The sequence below is a fragment of the Canis lupus genome, chromosome 36 (genome assembly GCF_011100685.1).
Source record: "Canis lupus familiaris isolate Mischka breed German Shepherd chromosome 36, alternate assembly UU_Cfam_GSD_1.0, whole genome shotgun sequence".
In the NCBI taxonomy this organism is placed as follows: Eukaryota; Metazoa; Chordata; class Mammalia; order Carnivora; family Canidae; genus Canis; species Canis lupus.
In genome coordinates this window covers 31,100,779-31,119,589 of record NC_049257.1, presented here as the reverse complement: position 1 = coordinate 31,119,589, position 18,811 = coordinate 31,100,779, and the positions used below count along the sequence as shown (strand labels likewise).

At 40.4% G+C, this 18,811-nt stretch overlaps 1 long non-coding RNA gene across 2 annotated transcripts; it reads left to right on the top strand.

Annotated features, from left to right (window-relative positions):
- Window positions 1-796: 796 nt before the first annotated feature.
- On the top strand, window positions 797-18,163 carry LOC119867803. Of its 2 annotated transcripts, XR_005384528.1 has the most exons (5): window positions 797-978; window positions 1,926-2,079; window positions 2,492-2,640; window positions 15,951-15,994; window positions 17,088-18,163. It is a non-coding gene; the product is annotated as an uncharacterized LOC119867803 (long non-coding RNA). The 2 variants fall into 2 exon arrangements; XR_005384529.1 differs by lacking the exon at window positions 1,926-2,079.
- Window positions 18,164-18,811: the final 648 nt, after the last annotated feature.

Sequence of the window (18,811 nt, the reverse complement as noted above, 5' to 3'; positions counted from 1 at the left end):
GAGATTATCCCCATATAGAGATATTATTCCCATATAAATGAAAAAAAGTGTTCTTATGTAACCAAAGGCTTAGGAAATACATTACTTACATATCAATCTTACCAAAATTTCCATCTAAACACTCATTTCAACTAGTTACAGAAATTGAATGAGGAATTCATGGTGTAAAAGGAGTGGTGATGGGTTTTGAGTCTATTTAAGCATAGAATTGAGTCTAATTATTATCATAAGTAGAACTATAAGAGATAAATATAATTCCTTGAATAAGATATTATAATTTTTAAATAATTTTTTTAAAAAATGTAACAGTAGTGATTTCAAAAAGCATAAAAGCAAAAACTACAGTGTTGTAGAGGGGTGGGATAAGGTCGAGGAAGTGTGTAATTCAATAATTTCTTCCTTCATTTCTGAACTTGATAAGCTGGCAACTATACTCTTAAAAAGTGTCATTAAAAGATATAAAAATAAACACTAATGGAACTAAAAACAGAATTCAAACTTACAATAAACTGAGAATAGGTATCGTTTTCTATGATATTATAGAAAACGTATGCCATAAAATAAAAGAGAGAAAAGAAATAAAATAGCACAGAATCAGAAATAAAACAGAATCTTTAAGATGACTGAAAGATCAAATATAGCTAAACCAATAATGAAATAAAATGAGATAAACTTATAAAGATTGAGTTGAAAGAAAGATTAAGAGCAGAAATATGACATAAACACATTTATTCTTAGAGTCTCTTTTCTTTTCTTTTTAAGATTTATTTATTTATTTCTTCACGAGGGACAGAGGCGCAGGAGGGAGGAGCAGCTCCAGGCAGGGCGCTGACCCAGGACCCGACCCCAGGTCCCCGGGTCCCCAGGAGCCCGCCCTGCGCCGCAGGCAGCACTAGGCCGCTGAGCCGCCCGGGCTGCCCCGGAGTTTACTTTCCAAATACAAGAATGAAGCTGCAGTATCGAGGGGATACAGGCGAGGTAGGAGCTGGCGCCGCGAGAGAATTCTAGAGACCTCCGCGGAGCTCATTAACGCCCGGGGGCAGGGCCGGGGGTGGGGGAGGGCAGGACCCGGGGCAGCACCGGGGGCGGGGGGGGGCAGGACCGGGGGCAGGGCCGGGGGCAGGACGGGGGGCAGGACGGCGGGGGGAGCAGGACGGGGGGGGGGGCAGGACGGGGGGGGGGCAGGACCAGGGGCAGGACGTGGGGGCAGGACGGGGGGCTGGACCGGGGGCAGGACGGGGGGCAGGACGGGGGGGGGGCAAGACGGGGGGGCAGGACGGGGGGGCTGGACGGGGGGGCTGGACGGGGGCAGGACGGGGGCAGGACGTGGGGGCAGGACGGGGGGGCAGAACCGGGGGCAGGACGGGGGGCTGGACGGGTGGCGGGGGGGGGCAGGACGGCGTCAGGACCAGGGGCAGGGCCGGGGGCAGGACGGGGGCAGGGCCGGGGGCAGGACGGGGGCGGGGGGGGCAGGACCGGGGGCAGGGCCGGGGGCAGGACGGGGGCGGGGGGGGGCAGGACCGGGGGCAGGGCCGGGGGCAGGACGGGGGCGGGGGCAGGACGGGGGCAGGACGGGGGCGGGGGGGGCAGGACCGGGGGCAGGACCAGGGGCAGGACGTGGGGGCGGGACGGGGGGCTGGACGGGGGCAGGAAGAGGCTGCCCCAGGCCTGGGCGGGGGCTGTGATATCCCCGGGAGCGGGCGGGGTTGGGGGGAGCAGACTCCCTAAAGGACTTTGGAAGCAGGTCCCAGGGCCTTGAGGGCTCAGGCACGGCGGGAACAGGTCGCCGATGTCCGGCTGGTGCCACCGGAGTCCGGAGGCCCTTCAGATGGATCCCGCGGGCCGCGTGCTTGGGGGTGTCGCCTGCACGGGGTCGGGGGCAGAGGCCAGGAAGTGTCTAACGGATTGCTTCGCTGTCCCCATAGGCTCACGGGGTCCTGGGCCGGGCTAGCATCGCCTTGGCCCCGAGCGCAGCGGGACCTCGGGGCAGCCGCGTCCCTGCGCGCGTCTGCAGGTCGTGCCCTGTCCCCTGCGGGTCCCGCCCCCTCCTCAGCGTCGGTTGTATGTAGTGGCTCCGAGGTATCTAATTCCACATGCTTTTCTCATTGCTACTCGTCGTAGTCCTTAGGGTCCCAAGCCTTGCGGACTACTTAATAGGCTGCTGTTCGTGGGCGAGCAGCAGGAGGAATTAGGGACGTGGTGCCTCGCGTTTGGTCGCCTCTCCAGCCTGTGACTACACGCAGTTCTGCTGTAGAGTGTGGCAACAGCTTTATTCTTAAATAGAAGCATTTAAAACACTTAATCTTTCCTAGATCTCAGCCTCTAATTACTTGGAAACAGAATGAGGGCTGTAAGAATAAAGGTGCAGGCACCAACAGGAAAACAATCATTTGTACACTCAGCTTAGGAATCCTGTATCTTTGATGTGGAGACTATTGTTTCTACATGTTTACTTTTGACTGAAATTTCTTGCTTTTTTTTTTTTTTCGAGGTATTTCTGAAATAGCAAACCTGGTGTACCACAATCCAGCTGCGTGTTCTCTTACATTTCATGGATTCATCAGTCCTCCCGGGCGATCCAGCCTTGAAGGGGAAACCAAGCCTCCATAAGAGTCACACAAAAGACCGCATTTTCTTCAGGTGTGAGCCCATTCTCTAGAAGTGCAAATGCTCTTCCACTACCTACAGCTTTGCTCAGCAGGTGTTTTCCCCTCCACTTCGGGCCCAAATCCTCCCATCAACTACGAGCTAATCTCCTATTGTTTTTCTTGTGCTTTCCTTCCTGGTGGAAATGTTCCCTGTGCTCACAAGGGGACGTTTGTCATTCCTGCTCCTGCAGGACACTACTGTGGCCGGCTCCAGAGAGATTGCAGGTGCTCTGGGAGCTGAGCCCGTGCGGCTGCACCGGCCTCTACCGCTGGCTTTGCCACGGTTTACCTTCCAGCTGCTGCTGCTGTCTGATGCTGAGGGCGCTGATTCGGGACACATCCCCATCTTCTCTTACTGCGACCAAAGCCACTGGCTCCGTCTCCCACCACTGCTGAAGCGGTTGACAGCAATGTCTCTAATGCCTTGCATTTCCAATGGTATAAATATAGTTGATTTAGAGTTATTTGAACTTTACGATATTTGTTCACTCTTTTATTATAGCCTCTCCCTTTGAGGTGCAGGATGGAGTCAGGACTTTTTTTGGACAGGCAACATGATAACTCAGAATCAGCTATTTCTTACTCAAATAGCATATCCTTGACCCAAACCTCTGTCATTTAACTCATTCTTCTATTACAGATCAACTTTTTCTCAAAATAGTGTGGCACTGGCATGAAGACAGACATACAGACCCATGAAATAGAATAGAGAGCTCAGAAATAAACCCTTCCATATGTGATCAAATGATTTTTGACAGGAGTGCCAAGACCACTCACTGGGGGAAGGACAGTCTTTGCAACAAATCGTGTTAAGAAAACTGGATGTCCACAGGCAAAAAAATGAATTTGGACCCTTACCTCGTATCACATACAAAAATGAACTTGAAATGAATTAGAGACCTAACTGTAAGGGATACAGCTGTAAAACTCCTAGGGGAAAACACAGGGCAAAACAGGCATGACATTGGATTTGGCAATGACTCCTTAGATATGACACCAAAGGGACGCACAACAAAAGAAAAAAGACAAATAGGAATTCATGAAAATTAAAGTTTTTTGTGCACCAAAAAGTATCAACAGAAAAAAAAAAGATGCCCATTCACAAGGAATGGGAGAAAATATACCCAAATCATATATCTGATAAGAGATTAATATCCAGAATATGTAGACAACTCCTAAAACTCAGCAACAACAGAACAAACAACCCAACTCAAAGATGGGCTCGAATAGACATTTCTCCAAAAAAGATATACGGATGGCCAAGAAGCCCATGAAAAGACTCTCACTATCACTGATCATTAACGAAATGCAAATCAGAACTGTAATGACCTACCACCCCACAACCCATTAGGATGGTTACTATAAAAAAAACAAACAAACCAAAAAACAGAAAATAACAAATGTTGGTGAGGATGTGGAGAAATTTGAACACTTGTGCTATATTAGTAGGAACTAGTAATTTGGTGCAGCCACTATGGAAAACATATGGTGGTTCCTCAAAAAATTAAAAATAGAATTACCTATGATCCAGCAATTCTATTTCTGGGAATATAACCAAGATAACTGAAAGTGCAGTATCAAAGAGATATTTTTACACCCATATTAATTGCTGCCATATTCATAATAACTAAATTGTAGAAACAGCACAAGTGTCCATCTACAGAGAAAAATATAAGCAAAATGTGCTTTATACATAGAGTGGAATATTATTCAGCCTTTAAAAGGAAGGAAATGCAGAAATACACAAAATATGGATGAACCTGGAGGACATTGTGGTAAGTGACATAACCCAGTCAAAAAAAGACAAATACTGTCTGATGGGATACTTAAGAATGGTCAAAAATCATAGAAAAGTATAATATGGTTGCCAGGGGGTGGTGGGAGAGGGAAAAAGGTGAGTTATTGTTTAATGAACGTAGAGTTTCAGTTTTACCAGATGAAAAAGCTGTGCAGATGGATGGTGATGATGATTTCACAGAACTTGAATGTACTTACTACCACATAACTGTACACTTTAAAATGGTTGAAGTGGTAAATTTAATTGTAGTGTGCTTTTATCATAATAAAAATATTGAAAAAAGAAATCATCAAACAAACTAGAAGACCCATTTAGCCAGGGAGTCAGCGGTTCTGTGGGCGCCGGTGGGCACCCACGTCAACGTGTGCTGGCTATCAGAAATGCAATTTTGCAGAAGTGTTTTTTATTCTTTGTCTTTGTTTTTTACAAAGTGCACAGTTTTTAGAGAAGGAATCAAAAGTTTTGACTGGATGACAGTCTCAAGTTTTTAAAAGCTCACCTTTCAGAAGGGGCTCTTTTTTCTCTTTCTTCACTCTATCCTCTTATGTTCTTATTCTTTCTGGTAGAGTTGTTATTCCTTTACCTCTGTTAGGATGATTATTAATCATCTGTTGTAAAAGTGGCAAAAAGCATATAACATGAGATCTACCCTCTTAAATCTTCAATCCAGAAGTTCAGTGTTGTTAACCATAAGCACAGAGTGTTAGTGGAGTGGGCTGGGCTCCTGTTGCCTCCCCAAGGAGAGGCCAGGGCCCCGGAGTTTCCTCGCCAGGGAACCATGGCAAGACAGGCCACCGGTTTTCCAGCTGGCTTCCCTGTGGTGTGTGCTCCGGAGAGCAGGAGCCTCTTCTGTCTGGATTTCTCCTGCAGAGAACTGCTCCACATACTGTGGAATCAGGATTCTGGAGGAGGAAAGAGGGTCTGGGGCGTCCTGTGCCACCAACCTGCTGGCACTCCTCCCCGATCATTCCACCGCTTACTATGGCCCTTGTCACCTACGTGTGCTTTCGTGGTTTGAGGACTCGGAAGCGTGATTGCCGTGCTCTGGGCTTTTTATCTGCCCGAGAGGACACAGCTAAGACATACAGACCTGAAGATGGACACTTTTAAACCCTTTTACTGCATTAACAACTATCCTCAGTGTTTACACAATGATATTTTTCCCAAAAACATTATAGACACGTTACTATTGTTTTCCTAAGCTTATAGAGGAGGGAACTTACACAGAGAGAAAATATTTAACTTGCCCCAAATCATGCTCTTTATTAGTAGAACTGGGAATTAAAGCAGGCAGTTTAACTCCAGAGCCTGTGCCCTAGAGACCAGACAGGGTAATTGTTGCACTTGTGTGACAACTCAGTGGTTGTTCTAGAAGGAGAAAACAATAGGAAAAAACAAAACAATACAATAATATAAAAATAAAAATAAAAAAACCTCTGTAAAATCCCCAAAATTCAGTGTCCAACTTGGAACATGCATTATATGTGAAGGGGTTTGGGTTGCTATTTGTTTTTGCTGTTATTGCTGTTTTTTTTTTTTTTAAGATTTTATTTATTTATTTATTTATTTATTTATTTATTTATTTATTTATTTATGGATCGCAGTGGGGAGGGGTCGAGAGAGAAAGAATCTCAAGTGGACTGTGCTGAGCGCAGAGCCCAACACAGGGCTCAGTCTCACAACCCTGAGATCATGATCTGAGCTGAAATCAAGTGTCGGATGCTGAACTAACTGAGCCACCCAGGCGCCCCACTCTGGCTCTGTTTTTAAACAGTTAATTATTTTTATTTTTCATAGTTGAAAAATATTTTTTGGGCAGCCCGGTTGGCTCAGTGGTTTAGCGCCACCTTCAGCCCAGGGCCTGATCCTGGAGACCCGGGATCGAGTCCCACTTCGGGCTCCCTGCATGGAGCCTGCTTCTCCCTCTGCCTGTGTCTCTGCCTCTCTCTCTCTCTCTGTCTGTCATAAATAAATAAAAAAATCTAAAAAAAAAAAAAGAAAGAAAAAGAAAAGTATTTTTTGTTTAAAAATGATTCTTTTCAAAACATTCATTGTGTTCTCTTGGTTGTAAATTGGAAAAAAAAAAAGTAGCAGCTCTATCTTCTAGCAACTGATGCTTTGCCAAATTCAAATACAGATTTCCCTGAGAGCCTGTGGTAATTAACATGTAGTAAAATTTTTTTTTAGGTTGAAACCATATTAGAGAGTGCTTTTCAAGATAGGAGAGGTTTTTATCCTTTTGGGTCAGATTGTCATAACCGTTTTTCTTGATTTTTAACCTCCTCCTGGAACTGCTCCTGTTAACACCAGTGGTCCCCAGAAGCCAGGCCGCTGCCCCCTCGTCTGCTCTGCCCCAGAGCAGCCCAGGCTTCTGGATCCCAGAGTCCTCTGGTCATTATTCCCACCTTTTCCTGATTCTCTGTGAAGATAGCTGAAGGTCAAACTTGAGCTGCTGGTATGTACAGTGAAGTGTTTGTTCAGCTCAATTGTCCTCCAGGAGGTTTTAGCATTTATATCTCCATCATATTTCTGTATTATCCCAACATGGTCAGTAATATTTATGAAAATATTTGTCAGTTTTATAACTTCAGAATGCTATAATTATTTTTTAAAGATTTATTTATTTATTCCTGAGAGACACAGAGAGAGAGGCAGAGACCCAGGCAGAGGGAGCAGCAGGCTCCATGCAGGGAGCCCGATGCGGGACTTGATCCCAGGACCCCAGGGTCACGACCTGGGCCAAAGGCAGACAACCACTGAGCCCCCCAGGAGCCCCTCTATAATTATTTTGATACTCATTGAGGTTGAATTTCCATTTACTTGTATTCTTTTGTGACATGCCTGTTTGTAACTTTTGTCTACTTTTCTGTTAAAACTTGTTTTTTGATTTCTAAGGATTCTTAGCAAATCAAATATATTAACTCTTTACCCTTTCAAATAATTTTCAAATATTTCCCCACAACTCTAAATTTCTCTCACTTCGAGTTATAGTTTTTGGGTGCATATATGGTTTTAATTTTTCAAGTTGAAAAAATTATGGTATTATGCTTAGAGTAGCTCATACTTCAAGCTTATATTTTTAAATATAAAGAGACGCAGAGAGAGACGCAGAGAGAGACACAGAGAGAGAGGCAGAGACACAGGCAGAGGGAGAAGCAGGCTCCATGCAGGGAGCCTGACGTGGGACTCGATCCCGGGTCTCCAGGATCAGGCCCTGGGCTGAAGGCGGTGCCAAACTGCTGAGCTACCCGGGCTGCCCTATTTTGTAGCTTTTAAAAAATGGATTCTTCCCTTATATTTTATCTATCTCCCATTTTATACTTTATCTCATCTAAATTGTAAGGATGACTAACTTCTGGGAAGATTGCATTGTATGAGCTAGAGAGCTCATTTTATTTTTTACGTCAGGGACCCCAATGCCATTTATTTTTCTTGAATAGCTTTGATTTCTGTACCTTCTCATTAAGGAAGAAAATGACTTTTGGTTGTGGTTGTTTTGATGTATGATATTCTCTGAGCATTTTGGTTTAAATTTTATTCTCAACGCCTGTGCCTTACCCCTTTAGGGGACTGGCAGTTACTTCATGAGATAGATCTTCCATCTTATTCCTTTTCTCTCCTAGCTCTACTTGGTACCAATTTTCCTTGCTTTTAATTCTCATTTTTTAATTTCATTTTCATGTTATTTTCCTCAGTGGCACAATGAGATAGCATTTTTGGTGAACTTTTTATGGGAGTATAATATATATACAGAAAAGTATGCACATATTTTGTGTATAACACACACTGAATTTTCTCAAAGTGAACAAACCCATGTAGTTAGGACCCCAATATGGGAACAGGGTCTTGTGGACAACCCAGAAAGCCCCCTTTACAAACACCCAATAAGTATCTTTCCTCCTCCTTCATGTTAACTATTATTCTGATTTCTCACACCACAGATTAATTTTTCCTGAGTTTGAATTTTAAATAGAAATATAGGGCAGCCCCAGTGGCCCAGCGGTTTAGCACTGCCTGCAGCCCGGGGCATGATCCTGGGGTCCCCAGATCGAGTCCCATGTCGGGCTTCCTGCATGGAGCCTGCTTTTCCCTCTGCCTCTCTCTTTCTGTGTTGCTCATGAATAAATAAATTAAATCTTAAAAAAAAAAAGAAATATATGCAGTATGTACCAACACCATAATATTGGCTTTCTTTGCTCAACATTATGTTTATAATATTTTTGCATAATTGCACATAATTGTAGATCATTCTCACTGCTATGTGATCTTAGCCATAAATTTACTTGTCCATTCTATTATTGTTACACATTTGGATGGTTAATGATTATTGACTATTAGGAATAGTTCGACCATGAATATTCTTATATGTGTCTTTTGAAGACCACATACACATCATTACAACCTGATTAGCTTTTTTTAAATTATTTTTTTTAGATTTCCTGGCTTATTTCTGACCTACTGACTGCCTATGTTGTTCTAGCATTCACAGAAATCCAGCGATGGAAAACCCATATCTGAATTTTGAAAAACAGGAACTATGGATTAGGCAAGCGTAGGCCAACCTGGTTATATGCCTATAACACTGTTCAAACATATAGTTTTGTTGCACTAAATCTTGTGTGTTATGCAGTCTGGATGAGGAAATACTTTAAATTTGGATGAGAAAAGAATCTTTTCCAAGATGGCTTCATTTGGAAGTTGTTTTGGTGGAGGTTTCTTATGTGCTAAGCATTTGGAGAAATTTCTTTTCTAACGAACACAAGCTAGTAAGATATTTTAGTATAAAACTAATTCATACAGGAGCCTATTTTAGCTGGGCTCACATAGAGAAAACCCAGATATTTGTTCTTTTTGACTAAAATTTAGTATGTATTTATTTATAGTCCCTCAATGTTATCCGTGGGTTATTCTGACATACATCCTGGGAAATCTCATGCTGGGTGAGTGAGAATTTCTCAGCACAGGAGCCTAGAACAGTCTCATGTGAAGCATCTCTCAAGACCAGTGCTGACTTACTCTTGTGCCGATACCTGCTTTTCATGTGCTCAGTGATGTTCTGCGTTCAGCCTGCGGCCGACTATACCACTAGGATTCTGGGAGGCTTTCTACTGGGCACCGGCTATTTCCTTTCCTAAACTACAAACACAACTGCCCCTTCTGTGGAGGGAAACAGACAGGTTTGCCTTGGCCAAAGTCTGATGGCCCAGAATCAAGCCCTTAAGTGCTTTTTCAAGTGCCCAGTCTAGGTTCTCTGAGGATTAGTCTGTTTGGTAGCCCAAGAAGGAAATTACCCAGTCGTTTCTGTTCTGGCATTTACCAGAACACAGATGTTTCTTTTGATTTTGTGGGAGAACAAACTTGAACTGGCACTTTTCCTGGGTAGGAGGATACAACTGGTAGGAGATATAAAATATTTTTTATTGACCTAGATGTCTTAGAGAATATATTATGAAAATGATACTTAATTAACTTTTATCCATCAAATGTCCCTTTTCCATTTCACATAATAGAGGAATTAGAAACTCCCACAAAAACGCTAGCAAAAACTTGAAATTTACAGGTATCTATTCCAATGTTTTTTAATATGTGGGCCATAACCCTAATCCTATTAATTGGAATCTTTGGGAAAGGGCCTATGGGTTTCCAATTTTATCAGTTATCTCAGGTAATTCTAATATATACTAACATATGAAGATATATGGCTTAAACTCCAAAGCACACTCAGCTGAATTTACTCTACTAGTTAGAATCTGTTTGAGAATAAGAGGAAATTTAAATGACAACAAAATGATACTGATTTAGTTGGATCTGTTGACATAGTTAAGCATTATTGTAAGTGTTTAATTCTAGTAATAACCTTGAATTTTTTTTCAAGACCTCAGGGTTATAACTTAGAATGGATTCAAGATGTGGTGTAACTATCTCATAACACATTCATATTTCAGAAGGTAAATACCCTTCACTTTGGGTCTTGAATAGATCCACATTATAGAATATTCCATTCTGTAAACAATAAGGTTATGGTGGACACGTGGGGACATAGAGATAAGCTGCCCAGGTCTCCCTCCAGGACAAGCCTTATTGCCTAGCAACATTAATTTGTCAAATTTTAGTCCAACTTTTATAACATTACCATGCACTATTCTTCACTCCTGTTACCATTAGAGGAGCAGATAAGGAGAGAAAAGAATGAAAAAATAATTTTTTTTCAGGGTCATGATCTGTTAAAACGGGAGGGAATCCCTGTCTACAAGAGTTAAGAGGGGCTCATGTCTAAAATCCATGTGCCTTCTTTTTTTAGCAACCTAAATGTAAGCTTATCTAATTACATTTCTTGAATAAGTATCTTTTAAAAAGCAGTTCTAGGGACGCCTGGGTAGCTCAGCGGTTGAGTGTCTGCCTTTGGCCCAGGGCCTGATCCTGGGGTACTGGGATTGAGTCCTGCATCGGACTTCCTGCAGGGAGCCTGCTTCTCCCTCTGGCTGTGTCTCTGTCTCTCTCGCTGTGTCTCTCATGGATAAATAAATAAAATCTTAAAAAAAAAAAGTTCTAACATGTTTAGATATAGACTTCATATGTTACTTGTGCTCTAAGTATTAATGTTAGCATGACTATAATTTTTTTTTTTTTAACATTTCTTTCCTTCCTCCTACTTCCTACCCTGAGGATTTAAGTTCCTATGTCTCTGTGAAAGATAAGATCTTAATTACATCCTGGTCAGCAAAATAGAAACCGAGCTTTACTACCACTACTAGATACTATACTCTAGGTTTTCTGTTTTAAAAAAAAGAATAACATCTCTTGGCTATTTAAGATAACTTTTAGATTGCACCAAATGCATAATCATCCACAAATTGAACTTCAAACTGGTTTATGCTGTAATTATATATATATATATTTTTTAAGATTTTATTTATTCATTCATGAGAGACACAGAGAGAGAGGCAAAGACACAGGCAGAGGGAGAAGCAGGCTCCATGCAGGGAGCCTGACGTGGGACTTGATCCCGGGTCTCCAGGATCAGGCCCTGGGCTGAAGGCGGCGCTAAACTGCTGAGCCACCCGGGCTGCCCTGTAATTATTTTTTTTTTAATAATTTAGAGTGTTTAAGGCTTTGAGTATTACTTTATTATCTCCATTTTGATTTCTATTGAGCTGTAGTATAACAGTACTTTGCTTTTTCTAACTGTGCAAAAGTGAATTTATGGATTTTATATTTTTAGTTGCAATTTTAGGAAGGCTTTTATAAGTTTCTATGTATTCATTTACTCATTCATCCAACAACTTATTTTAGAGTACTGACTCTGGGTCAACCACTCTTCTTTGTACTGGGACTGCAACAGTGAACAAAACTGGTAAAAAACCCTGACCTCATAGAACTGTCTTGTAGAGGGAGGAGATAGGCAATGAAAATGGCAAATATGAACAAAAATTCAAAAGAAATCATTGTTATGGGGGGAAAAAGAGTAATGTAAGAGGGGAGGGAAGGGTTGGGTGATAATCTTCATGCTTCTGATCTTGTTTACATACCACAGAGCATCAGAAATAACATTGGGATGCTAAATATTATTTACATCAGTTCTTTTGCTTTACTGTAGCGACCAGTGTTTTGTTTCTTAATTTATAACAAGGATTACTGATATGTTTCCAGAATCCACTGAATTTAAAATCATCTGAAAATATGTCCTTATTTGGGATCCCTGTGTGGTTGAGTGGTTTAGCTCCTGCCTTTGGCCCAGGGCATGATCCTGGAGTCCCAGGATCGATTTCTGTATCAGGCTCCCTCCCTTGAGCCTGCTTTTCCCTCTGCCTGTGTCTCTGCCTCTCTCTGTGTGTCTCTCATGAATAAATAAATAAAATCTTTTAAAAAAAAAAAAGTCCTTATTTGAAATAGTCTCTTTGGAATGTATAGCTAAGTGAAAAAAAATATTTTTTGAGAGAAAAAGAGAGGTGGGGGAGGAGCAGAGGAAGAAGCAGAGAGGGAATCCTAAACAGGCTCCACCCCCAACATGTGAGCCCAATGCAGGGCTCATCTCACAACCCTGAGATCATGACCTGAGCTGAAATCAAGAGTTGGATGCTTAACTGACTGAGTCACCCAAGCACCCATAGCTAAGTGAGATTTAATTAAAAAAAAACAAAAAACAAAAAACAGAGACTGGGGTGCCTGGCTGCATCTGCTTTCAGCTCAGGTCATGATCCTGGGGTCCTGGAATCGAGCCCCACAGTCAGGCTTCCTGTTCAGCGGGGAGTCTGCTTCTCCCTCTCCTGCGTTTCCCCCTGCTCATGCTCTCTCATTCTCAAATACATAAAATCTTTTAAAAAAATAATAAAAAGACAGAGACTGAAAGTTGTCTGTATTGATTTATGTGAGAGCAGTTGGCATATTAAACCCCAGTAGAAAATTAGCACTTGCCTTTTTTAAGTTCACCGAATTTATGTTGCAGTTATAAATTTAAAATGCAATTAAAATAATTTGTGTTCTCTCACCAAAGAAGTCTCACTAAGAAAGAAATCTTAGTGAGAAATTTTCTCATTACATCATTAAGAGCTAGGAAAACAACTTAGACTTCTGAGAATCTTTACATACTTAAAATGAAAAAGGAGAAAATTGGGCAACTGAAGTTATCTTTAAAGTATTGCAATAAGATCTTAACACAACATCCGGCAGATGGACATCATGTTGGTCGGCCTAGGTCCCCCTCCAGAAGACTCGTTGCCCAGCTGTCAGCAACTGCAAGGTGGGCTTCCACTGCAGAGCATCTCCCTACCTGAAGTCACCTCCTTCTTGTGGCAGCCCACAGCTCGTGACAGCCAGGCAGTCTACCATTTCTGCTCCACATGGGCTGTGGGACGCCATGTTCAAAACTTACTACAAAGTTCGAGAAGATGGCAGGATAATGAGCAAGCATGGGGTACTTCTAGGTGTGGAGCCCATTGCACCTACACAGGTCACATGTGTGTAAAGCTGGCGCTGGCTCCACAGAATCCCGTGTGCTTGGCCAAGGCATTGTTGGGCTTAAAATCGCATTGCAGTTCAACCTGGATGCCAAACCCATTGTTGTGTAACCAAGCAAATACTTTTTTCTAAAAAATTTAAACTATACTTTGCTGGTTCACCCGTAGCTCTAAGTACCATGTTGTGAAAGCTCTGCTATCCATCATGCTGTTTTATATGTCATATCCAAACGCTTTATAGTATAATCTCCACCTTCCTACTTAAGTCATCATGAATATGATGCTTTTATTCATCCATTTCATTTTTGCCCTTACACAGAGGTACATTCTTACTTGATTTGAGAGACTTCTATAAGAAAAAGACTAGGAAATTACAAATACAAATTTGGTATGTGAATTAATATTTCCTTAAAATAAGAAAACAAATAATAATAAATATGTATACAAAAACTTGACAAATGCCATATATGTAGGAGTTTTCTGACTGAATTTTTAAAAAGAATTTATTGATTTATTCATGAGAGACACAGAGAGAGAGGCAGAAACACAGGCAGAGGGAGAAGCAGGCTCCATGCAGGGAGCCCGAAGCAGAACTCGATCTCAGGACCCTGGGATCATGACCTGAGCCAAAGGCAGATGCTCAACCCCTGAGCCACCCGTGTGCTCCTTTCTGACTGAATTTTAACCAATTTTTTTTTAAGTCAGTATTTTTGGCTTCTTCTAGGATACTTCCCTCCTGTTGTATTTGAATTTTGGTATGATAAATCATTGTGAAAAATATATAAAACTAACTTAAAACCATAAGAAAGAGCAATTTAAGTGCATCTTTATGTTGCTGTTCTTTTGTTTTGAGCTATGCTATTGTACTTTATACATGTGTATGTGCACACATACACAGTGGTTTTGTTACTGGAATACTAACTTTCTCAAACAATTTTTCTGCATTGGTGGAATTTTGCCTTTTGTTTGCTCCAGACTGTCAGAATAAGGTGAGATAGATATACTAAAATATAATCCAATACATTGAAATGCATGTAGAACAAGCATTTCACAATTTGAAGTACTTTCTGTTTTTACTACTGCTATGGGTTGTGTCCTACAGAGGTAACTGACAATTCCATTTCATGTACTTCCCACCAAAAACAAAACAAAACAAAACAAATGTATTATCTGTTCACAATTGTGTTCCTTGAATTATCAAACATATTGCTGAGAGGAGAGAACTTCCACTTTCACTATGCATAAGTGAGTCCTAATACCCCAATTCAATTTTACACAGCTGATGATTGGAAGAATTTTCCAGGCTAGTTTCTGGTTTTATACATTTCAAATCTTGTATTTTCTCCACTACCTACCAGTTTATGTTTATGTTTATTTATTTATTTTTTTTTTGTGGGTTTTTGTGCAAGGCACCAGAGGACATGTTCATGTTAATATATACATTCTAGCCCTGAGGCTTTATGTTACTTTGCTGGGCCAGTCAGCCAATAGGTAGGAGTGTCTCTTGAGGTCATTCCTATACTGGGCCTGCTAGCAATATCTTCACTATGTGGAAGGGACTGTGAACCAAATAAATATCTCCCACTAAATCAACAATAAATGTATCCCCAACATAGCTTCTTAGTTGGATTCCCAAAATGCCTGTGGCTGCTCCAACACTTCTGGAGCATAATGGAAAGTGTGACAAAGAAGTCAGCATGGAAACTGATCTTTATTGATTACAGTTAAAATGTTTTATTTTTTGCAGATTTTGCAAAAAATATGATTGTGTGCATACATTGTCATTGCACATACCAGAATTCAGAAGAGTAAACCTACTCTTACTCTGATTGCAGACTTGATCCTCTCTAAGGAATTTCTCACCTCCACTGTTGATGTCTTTCTATGACACTAAGATGCTGATGCTCTTCTTACTTGAGGAAGTAAATAAATGAATGCAAAGACTGTACGGAGCTATTCAATATTATTTGTAACCAATGAGTCTTTATTCATAAATAATGAACCCGTATTATTTTCTCTAAGAATTATTTCATTAGGGATGGCTGGGTGGCTCAGTGGTTAAGCGTCTGCCTTCAGCCCAGGGCCTGATCCTGGGATCCCAGGATCGAGTCCCACGTCGGGCTCCCTACATGGAGCCTGCTTCTCCCTCTGCCTGTGTCTCTGCCTCTCTCTCTCTGTCTCTCATGAATGAAAAAATAAATCTTAAAAAAAAAGAATTATTTCATTAAATCCGGCTGGTCCAACACTATATTGTTGCATGGATACTTGCTGTTGCCTTCCCCTCCTTCCTTCCTTTTTGTACTCTTTCAAAGTAAATGTTTGCAATTTCTTCGTGTTGGTCCTCATTGATCAATGAAGTCTTCATGGATCTGTCCCTACCATTTTCTTCAGCAAATTTAGATTTTATGAGATCCATTCAGTAATTTAAAAAGGTACATTTTTGAGTATACAGAATATATATACAATTTTAAAGGTTCGAAGTATTACTGAGCTTATTTTTTCCTTAATAACATTCTGAGGTAGTATTACCATTTTCTCTCTTTGAAGGAATGGAGACTGAGAAAACCCAGATGCCCAATGACACGCAACTAGTAAGTAACAATGTTCAGAATTAGAATTTAGAGCCACTTGACTCCAAAGTTTGTGATCTTAAACATTTTATACTATTTTTTCTTCAGAATCCTGCTGTCCTCCAATGTGACTTATTTAATCTGATTAATACATCGAAGTGATAAATACAACCTCTACTGTAACACTAATAACATTATAGTATTTTTTGTTCGTTTACATATTAGGTTGTAAGATCTCAAGGCAGCAGGAATTGGTTTCTTTCATCTTTGAATTCTCATCTTCTAGCATCTAGAGAAAAGAACACTGAATAAATAAGTGAGTTAGTGAATTGCTGAATGAATCTAACAACAAACAGAAGAGATTAGTGACTCCTACTCAAAGGGGTCACATTATCTATAGAGAAGTTTTAAAAACTGAACTGAAAGTTGGTCTGCTTTATGTTATCAGCCTCGACTGTCAATTCTAAACAATGTCAAAGACAGAATAATCCTCTCCACCTAGGTGGGTCCCTCTCACTGGCCCTCCCCTTCCAAGCAATGGACCTCAAAACAGGCCACTGGATTTTTCAGTGAATACGTTCTGGCAGCTATTTGGGGATCATCTTATCTTGAGGCATCAGATACCCCCAGGCCTCCCTTGACTTTCTCTTGCACTGCTTCCATCCCCCCGCAGGTTTGAGGCTGTTGGTGGTTTGTCTCCACATACTTGTATATTGCCATCTAGTTTTGTCGAAAATGTTGTCCGTGGCTCTTTAGTTTTCTCTCTAGCTCTTACCTCCATGTTTATGTCAGTTTCCTGGAAGACCCAAAAACTATGCTGTTTCTACTTGTGTCATTTTCTAGGATCTTCCTGGGTACTTTCATTTTTAATCTTTGTCAGTATGAAACGTGAGTTCATGGAACCTCAGTGTTTTTAACTTTTCATTACTTGATTTTTAGTAAACCTAGTAATGATTTTCTTATAGTAGTTATTTATGGTTGGTCTTTTTTTTTTTTTTTTTTAGTAGCCTGTTTATAGTTTTGCCCATTTTTCTATTTAGAGTCTGCCTTTTTCTTAACGATATGTTAAGAACCCCTTCTTCTTCCTTTTTTTTTTTTTTTTTTTTTTTTTAAGATTTTATTTATTTGACACAGAGAGAGAGAGAGAACAGCAGGGAGAATGGCAGACATAAGAAGGAGAAGTGAGCTCCCTGTTCAGCAAGGAACCCAGTGTGGGCCTCCATTCCAGGGCCCTCGGATCATGCCCTGAGCGGAAGGCAGACGCTTACGACTGAGCCACCAAGGCGCCCCTGTAAGAACTCTTCTTAAGATATAAATTTTAATTCTTTGTCTATCACACGTTATAGTAACAACAACAATATTTAACGGTGTGGCATTTGTCATCTAAATTTATTTTGACATAACATAGTTTTGAACTTTCACTGAATCAATTTCTCAGTATTTTTTCTATGTTTTTGGTTATATTTAGAAAGACCCACCCACTGGTTGTTGAAGACTTTAATAAGTTTTTCATTCAGTTAATGTCACTACAGAACAAAGAACAATGAAGTCTTGGAAAGCAGCACATTGTCTTAATATGAAATGATACCAACGTTGTTTCCATTTATAGATGATCTCTACATGCTCTGATCTATTAATAAATAAGTAAGATTTGTGCAGTGACTTATAATTTAAAGACTTCTTTCACTTATATAATTTGGGCCTCACAATAAATCATGTACTTAGAAAAATAACTGCCTAAAGTCAGCAAGCATTCTTTTCCAAGTAAATTCTGCCTAATTTTGAATCTTTCTTGTTGTTAAGGGATCTGAAGATCAGCAACCACAGTAAAAAAAAAAAAAAAAAAAAAAAAACATCATGAACAAACCAGTTAGCAGACATTTGCCAGGAAATGGATTGTTTGCAGATTACTTGGCATAGATCCCCATAAAGAAGCAAATCTGTTCCCACCTCTTTACTCTACTTTTCCTGCCTGCTCTGTTCCAAAGAAGCAAATGTTTAGATAAATTCGAATCATCCAAACTAGGAGTTTATATTAATCTGAACAAGATAAGTTATAAAAACCAGGTGATATTCAAATATTACCCATTTTTTCTATAGTTGATATTTACATTTAAAAAAATATCACCAAAGTTTTTTTTTTTTTTTTTTTTAGGGTTTTCTCTGTTTGGAATTAAGTTACAAGTTTAAAAAAGCCAAAAATATTTTTATGTGATTTGGGGAATTATTTCTTGAATGGATTTTTTTTTTTTTTTAAGTCTTTTTAAGTCAAAGTTAGCTCCTATGATGCTGCAATTCTGGTGAGTCAGAAACAAGCCATATTTGGACTTTCAACTTTCCACTTTCAATGGCTTCCTCTGTTTTTTTTTTTTTTTTTTTTTTTTCATGCTCAACAAATGTAAAATATTTTAATCAAGTGGAAACAGATGAAAATGTGACTCATTCTACTCGGCTAAGGGATTGGTTTGCTGATGTCATCCTAGTCTCTGTTGCCAAATTATCCTAAGACGTGTGATCAGTCTAAGGAATCCTGCATTTTGGTGTAGGAACTAAAGCATTTTGTTCTAAAATGTTTTTATCTCCCATTTCCCTCTACTTCATATTTCCTTTAAAAATAAAAAAAAAACCAACTCTTGAATTGTTTCATACTTTTCTTGTGTGTCATACCACATACATTTCCTTTCATTCTTTGTGCCTCCACTCTACTACTTTTAATATATGTTTCTTCTGAAGACTGTTTGCTATTCTTTATGTAGAAAAAACAGTCATAAGATTTATAGCTTGAAAACTCCACTCACTCTGGAGTCTCCCTTTCAGGTCAGGCATTAAACATCTGCT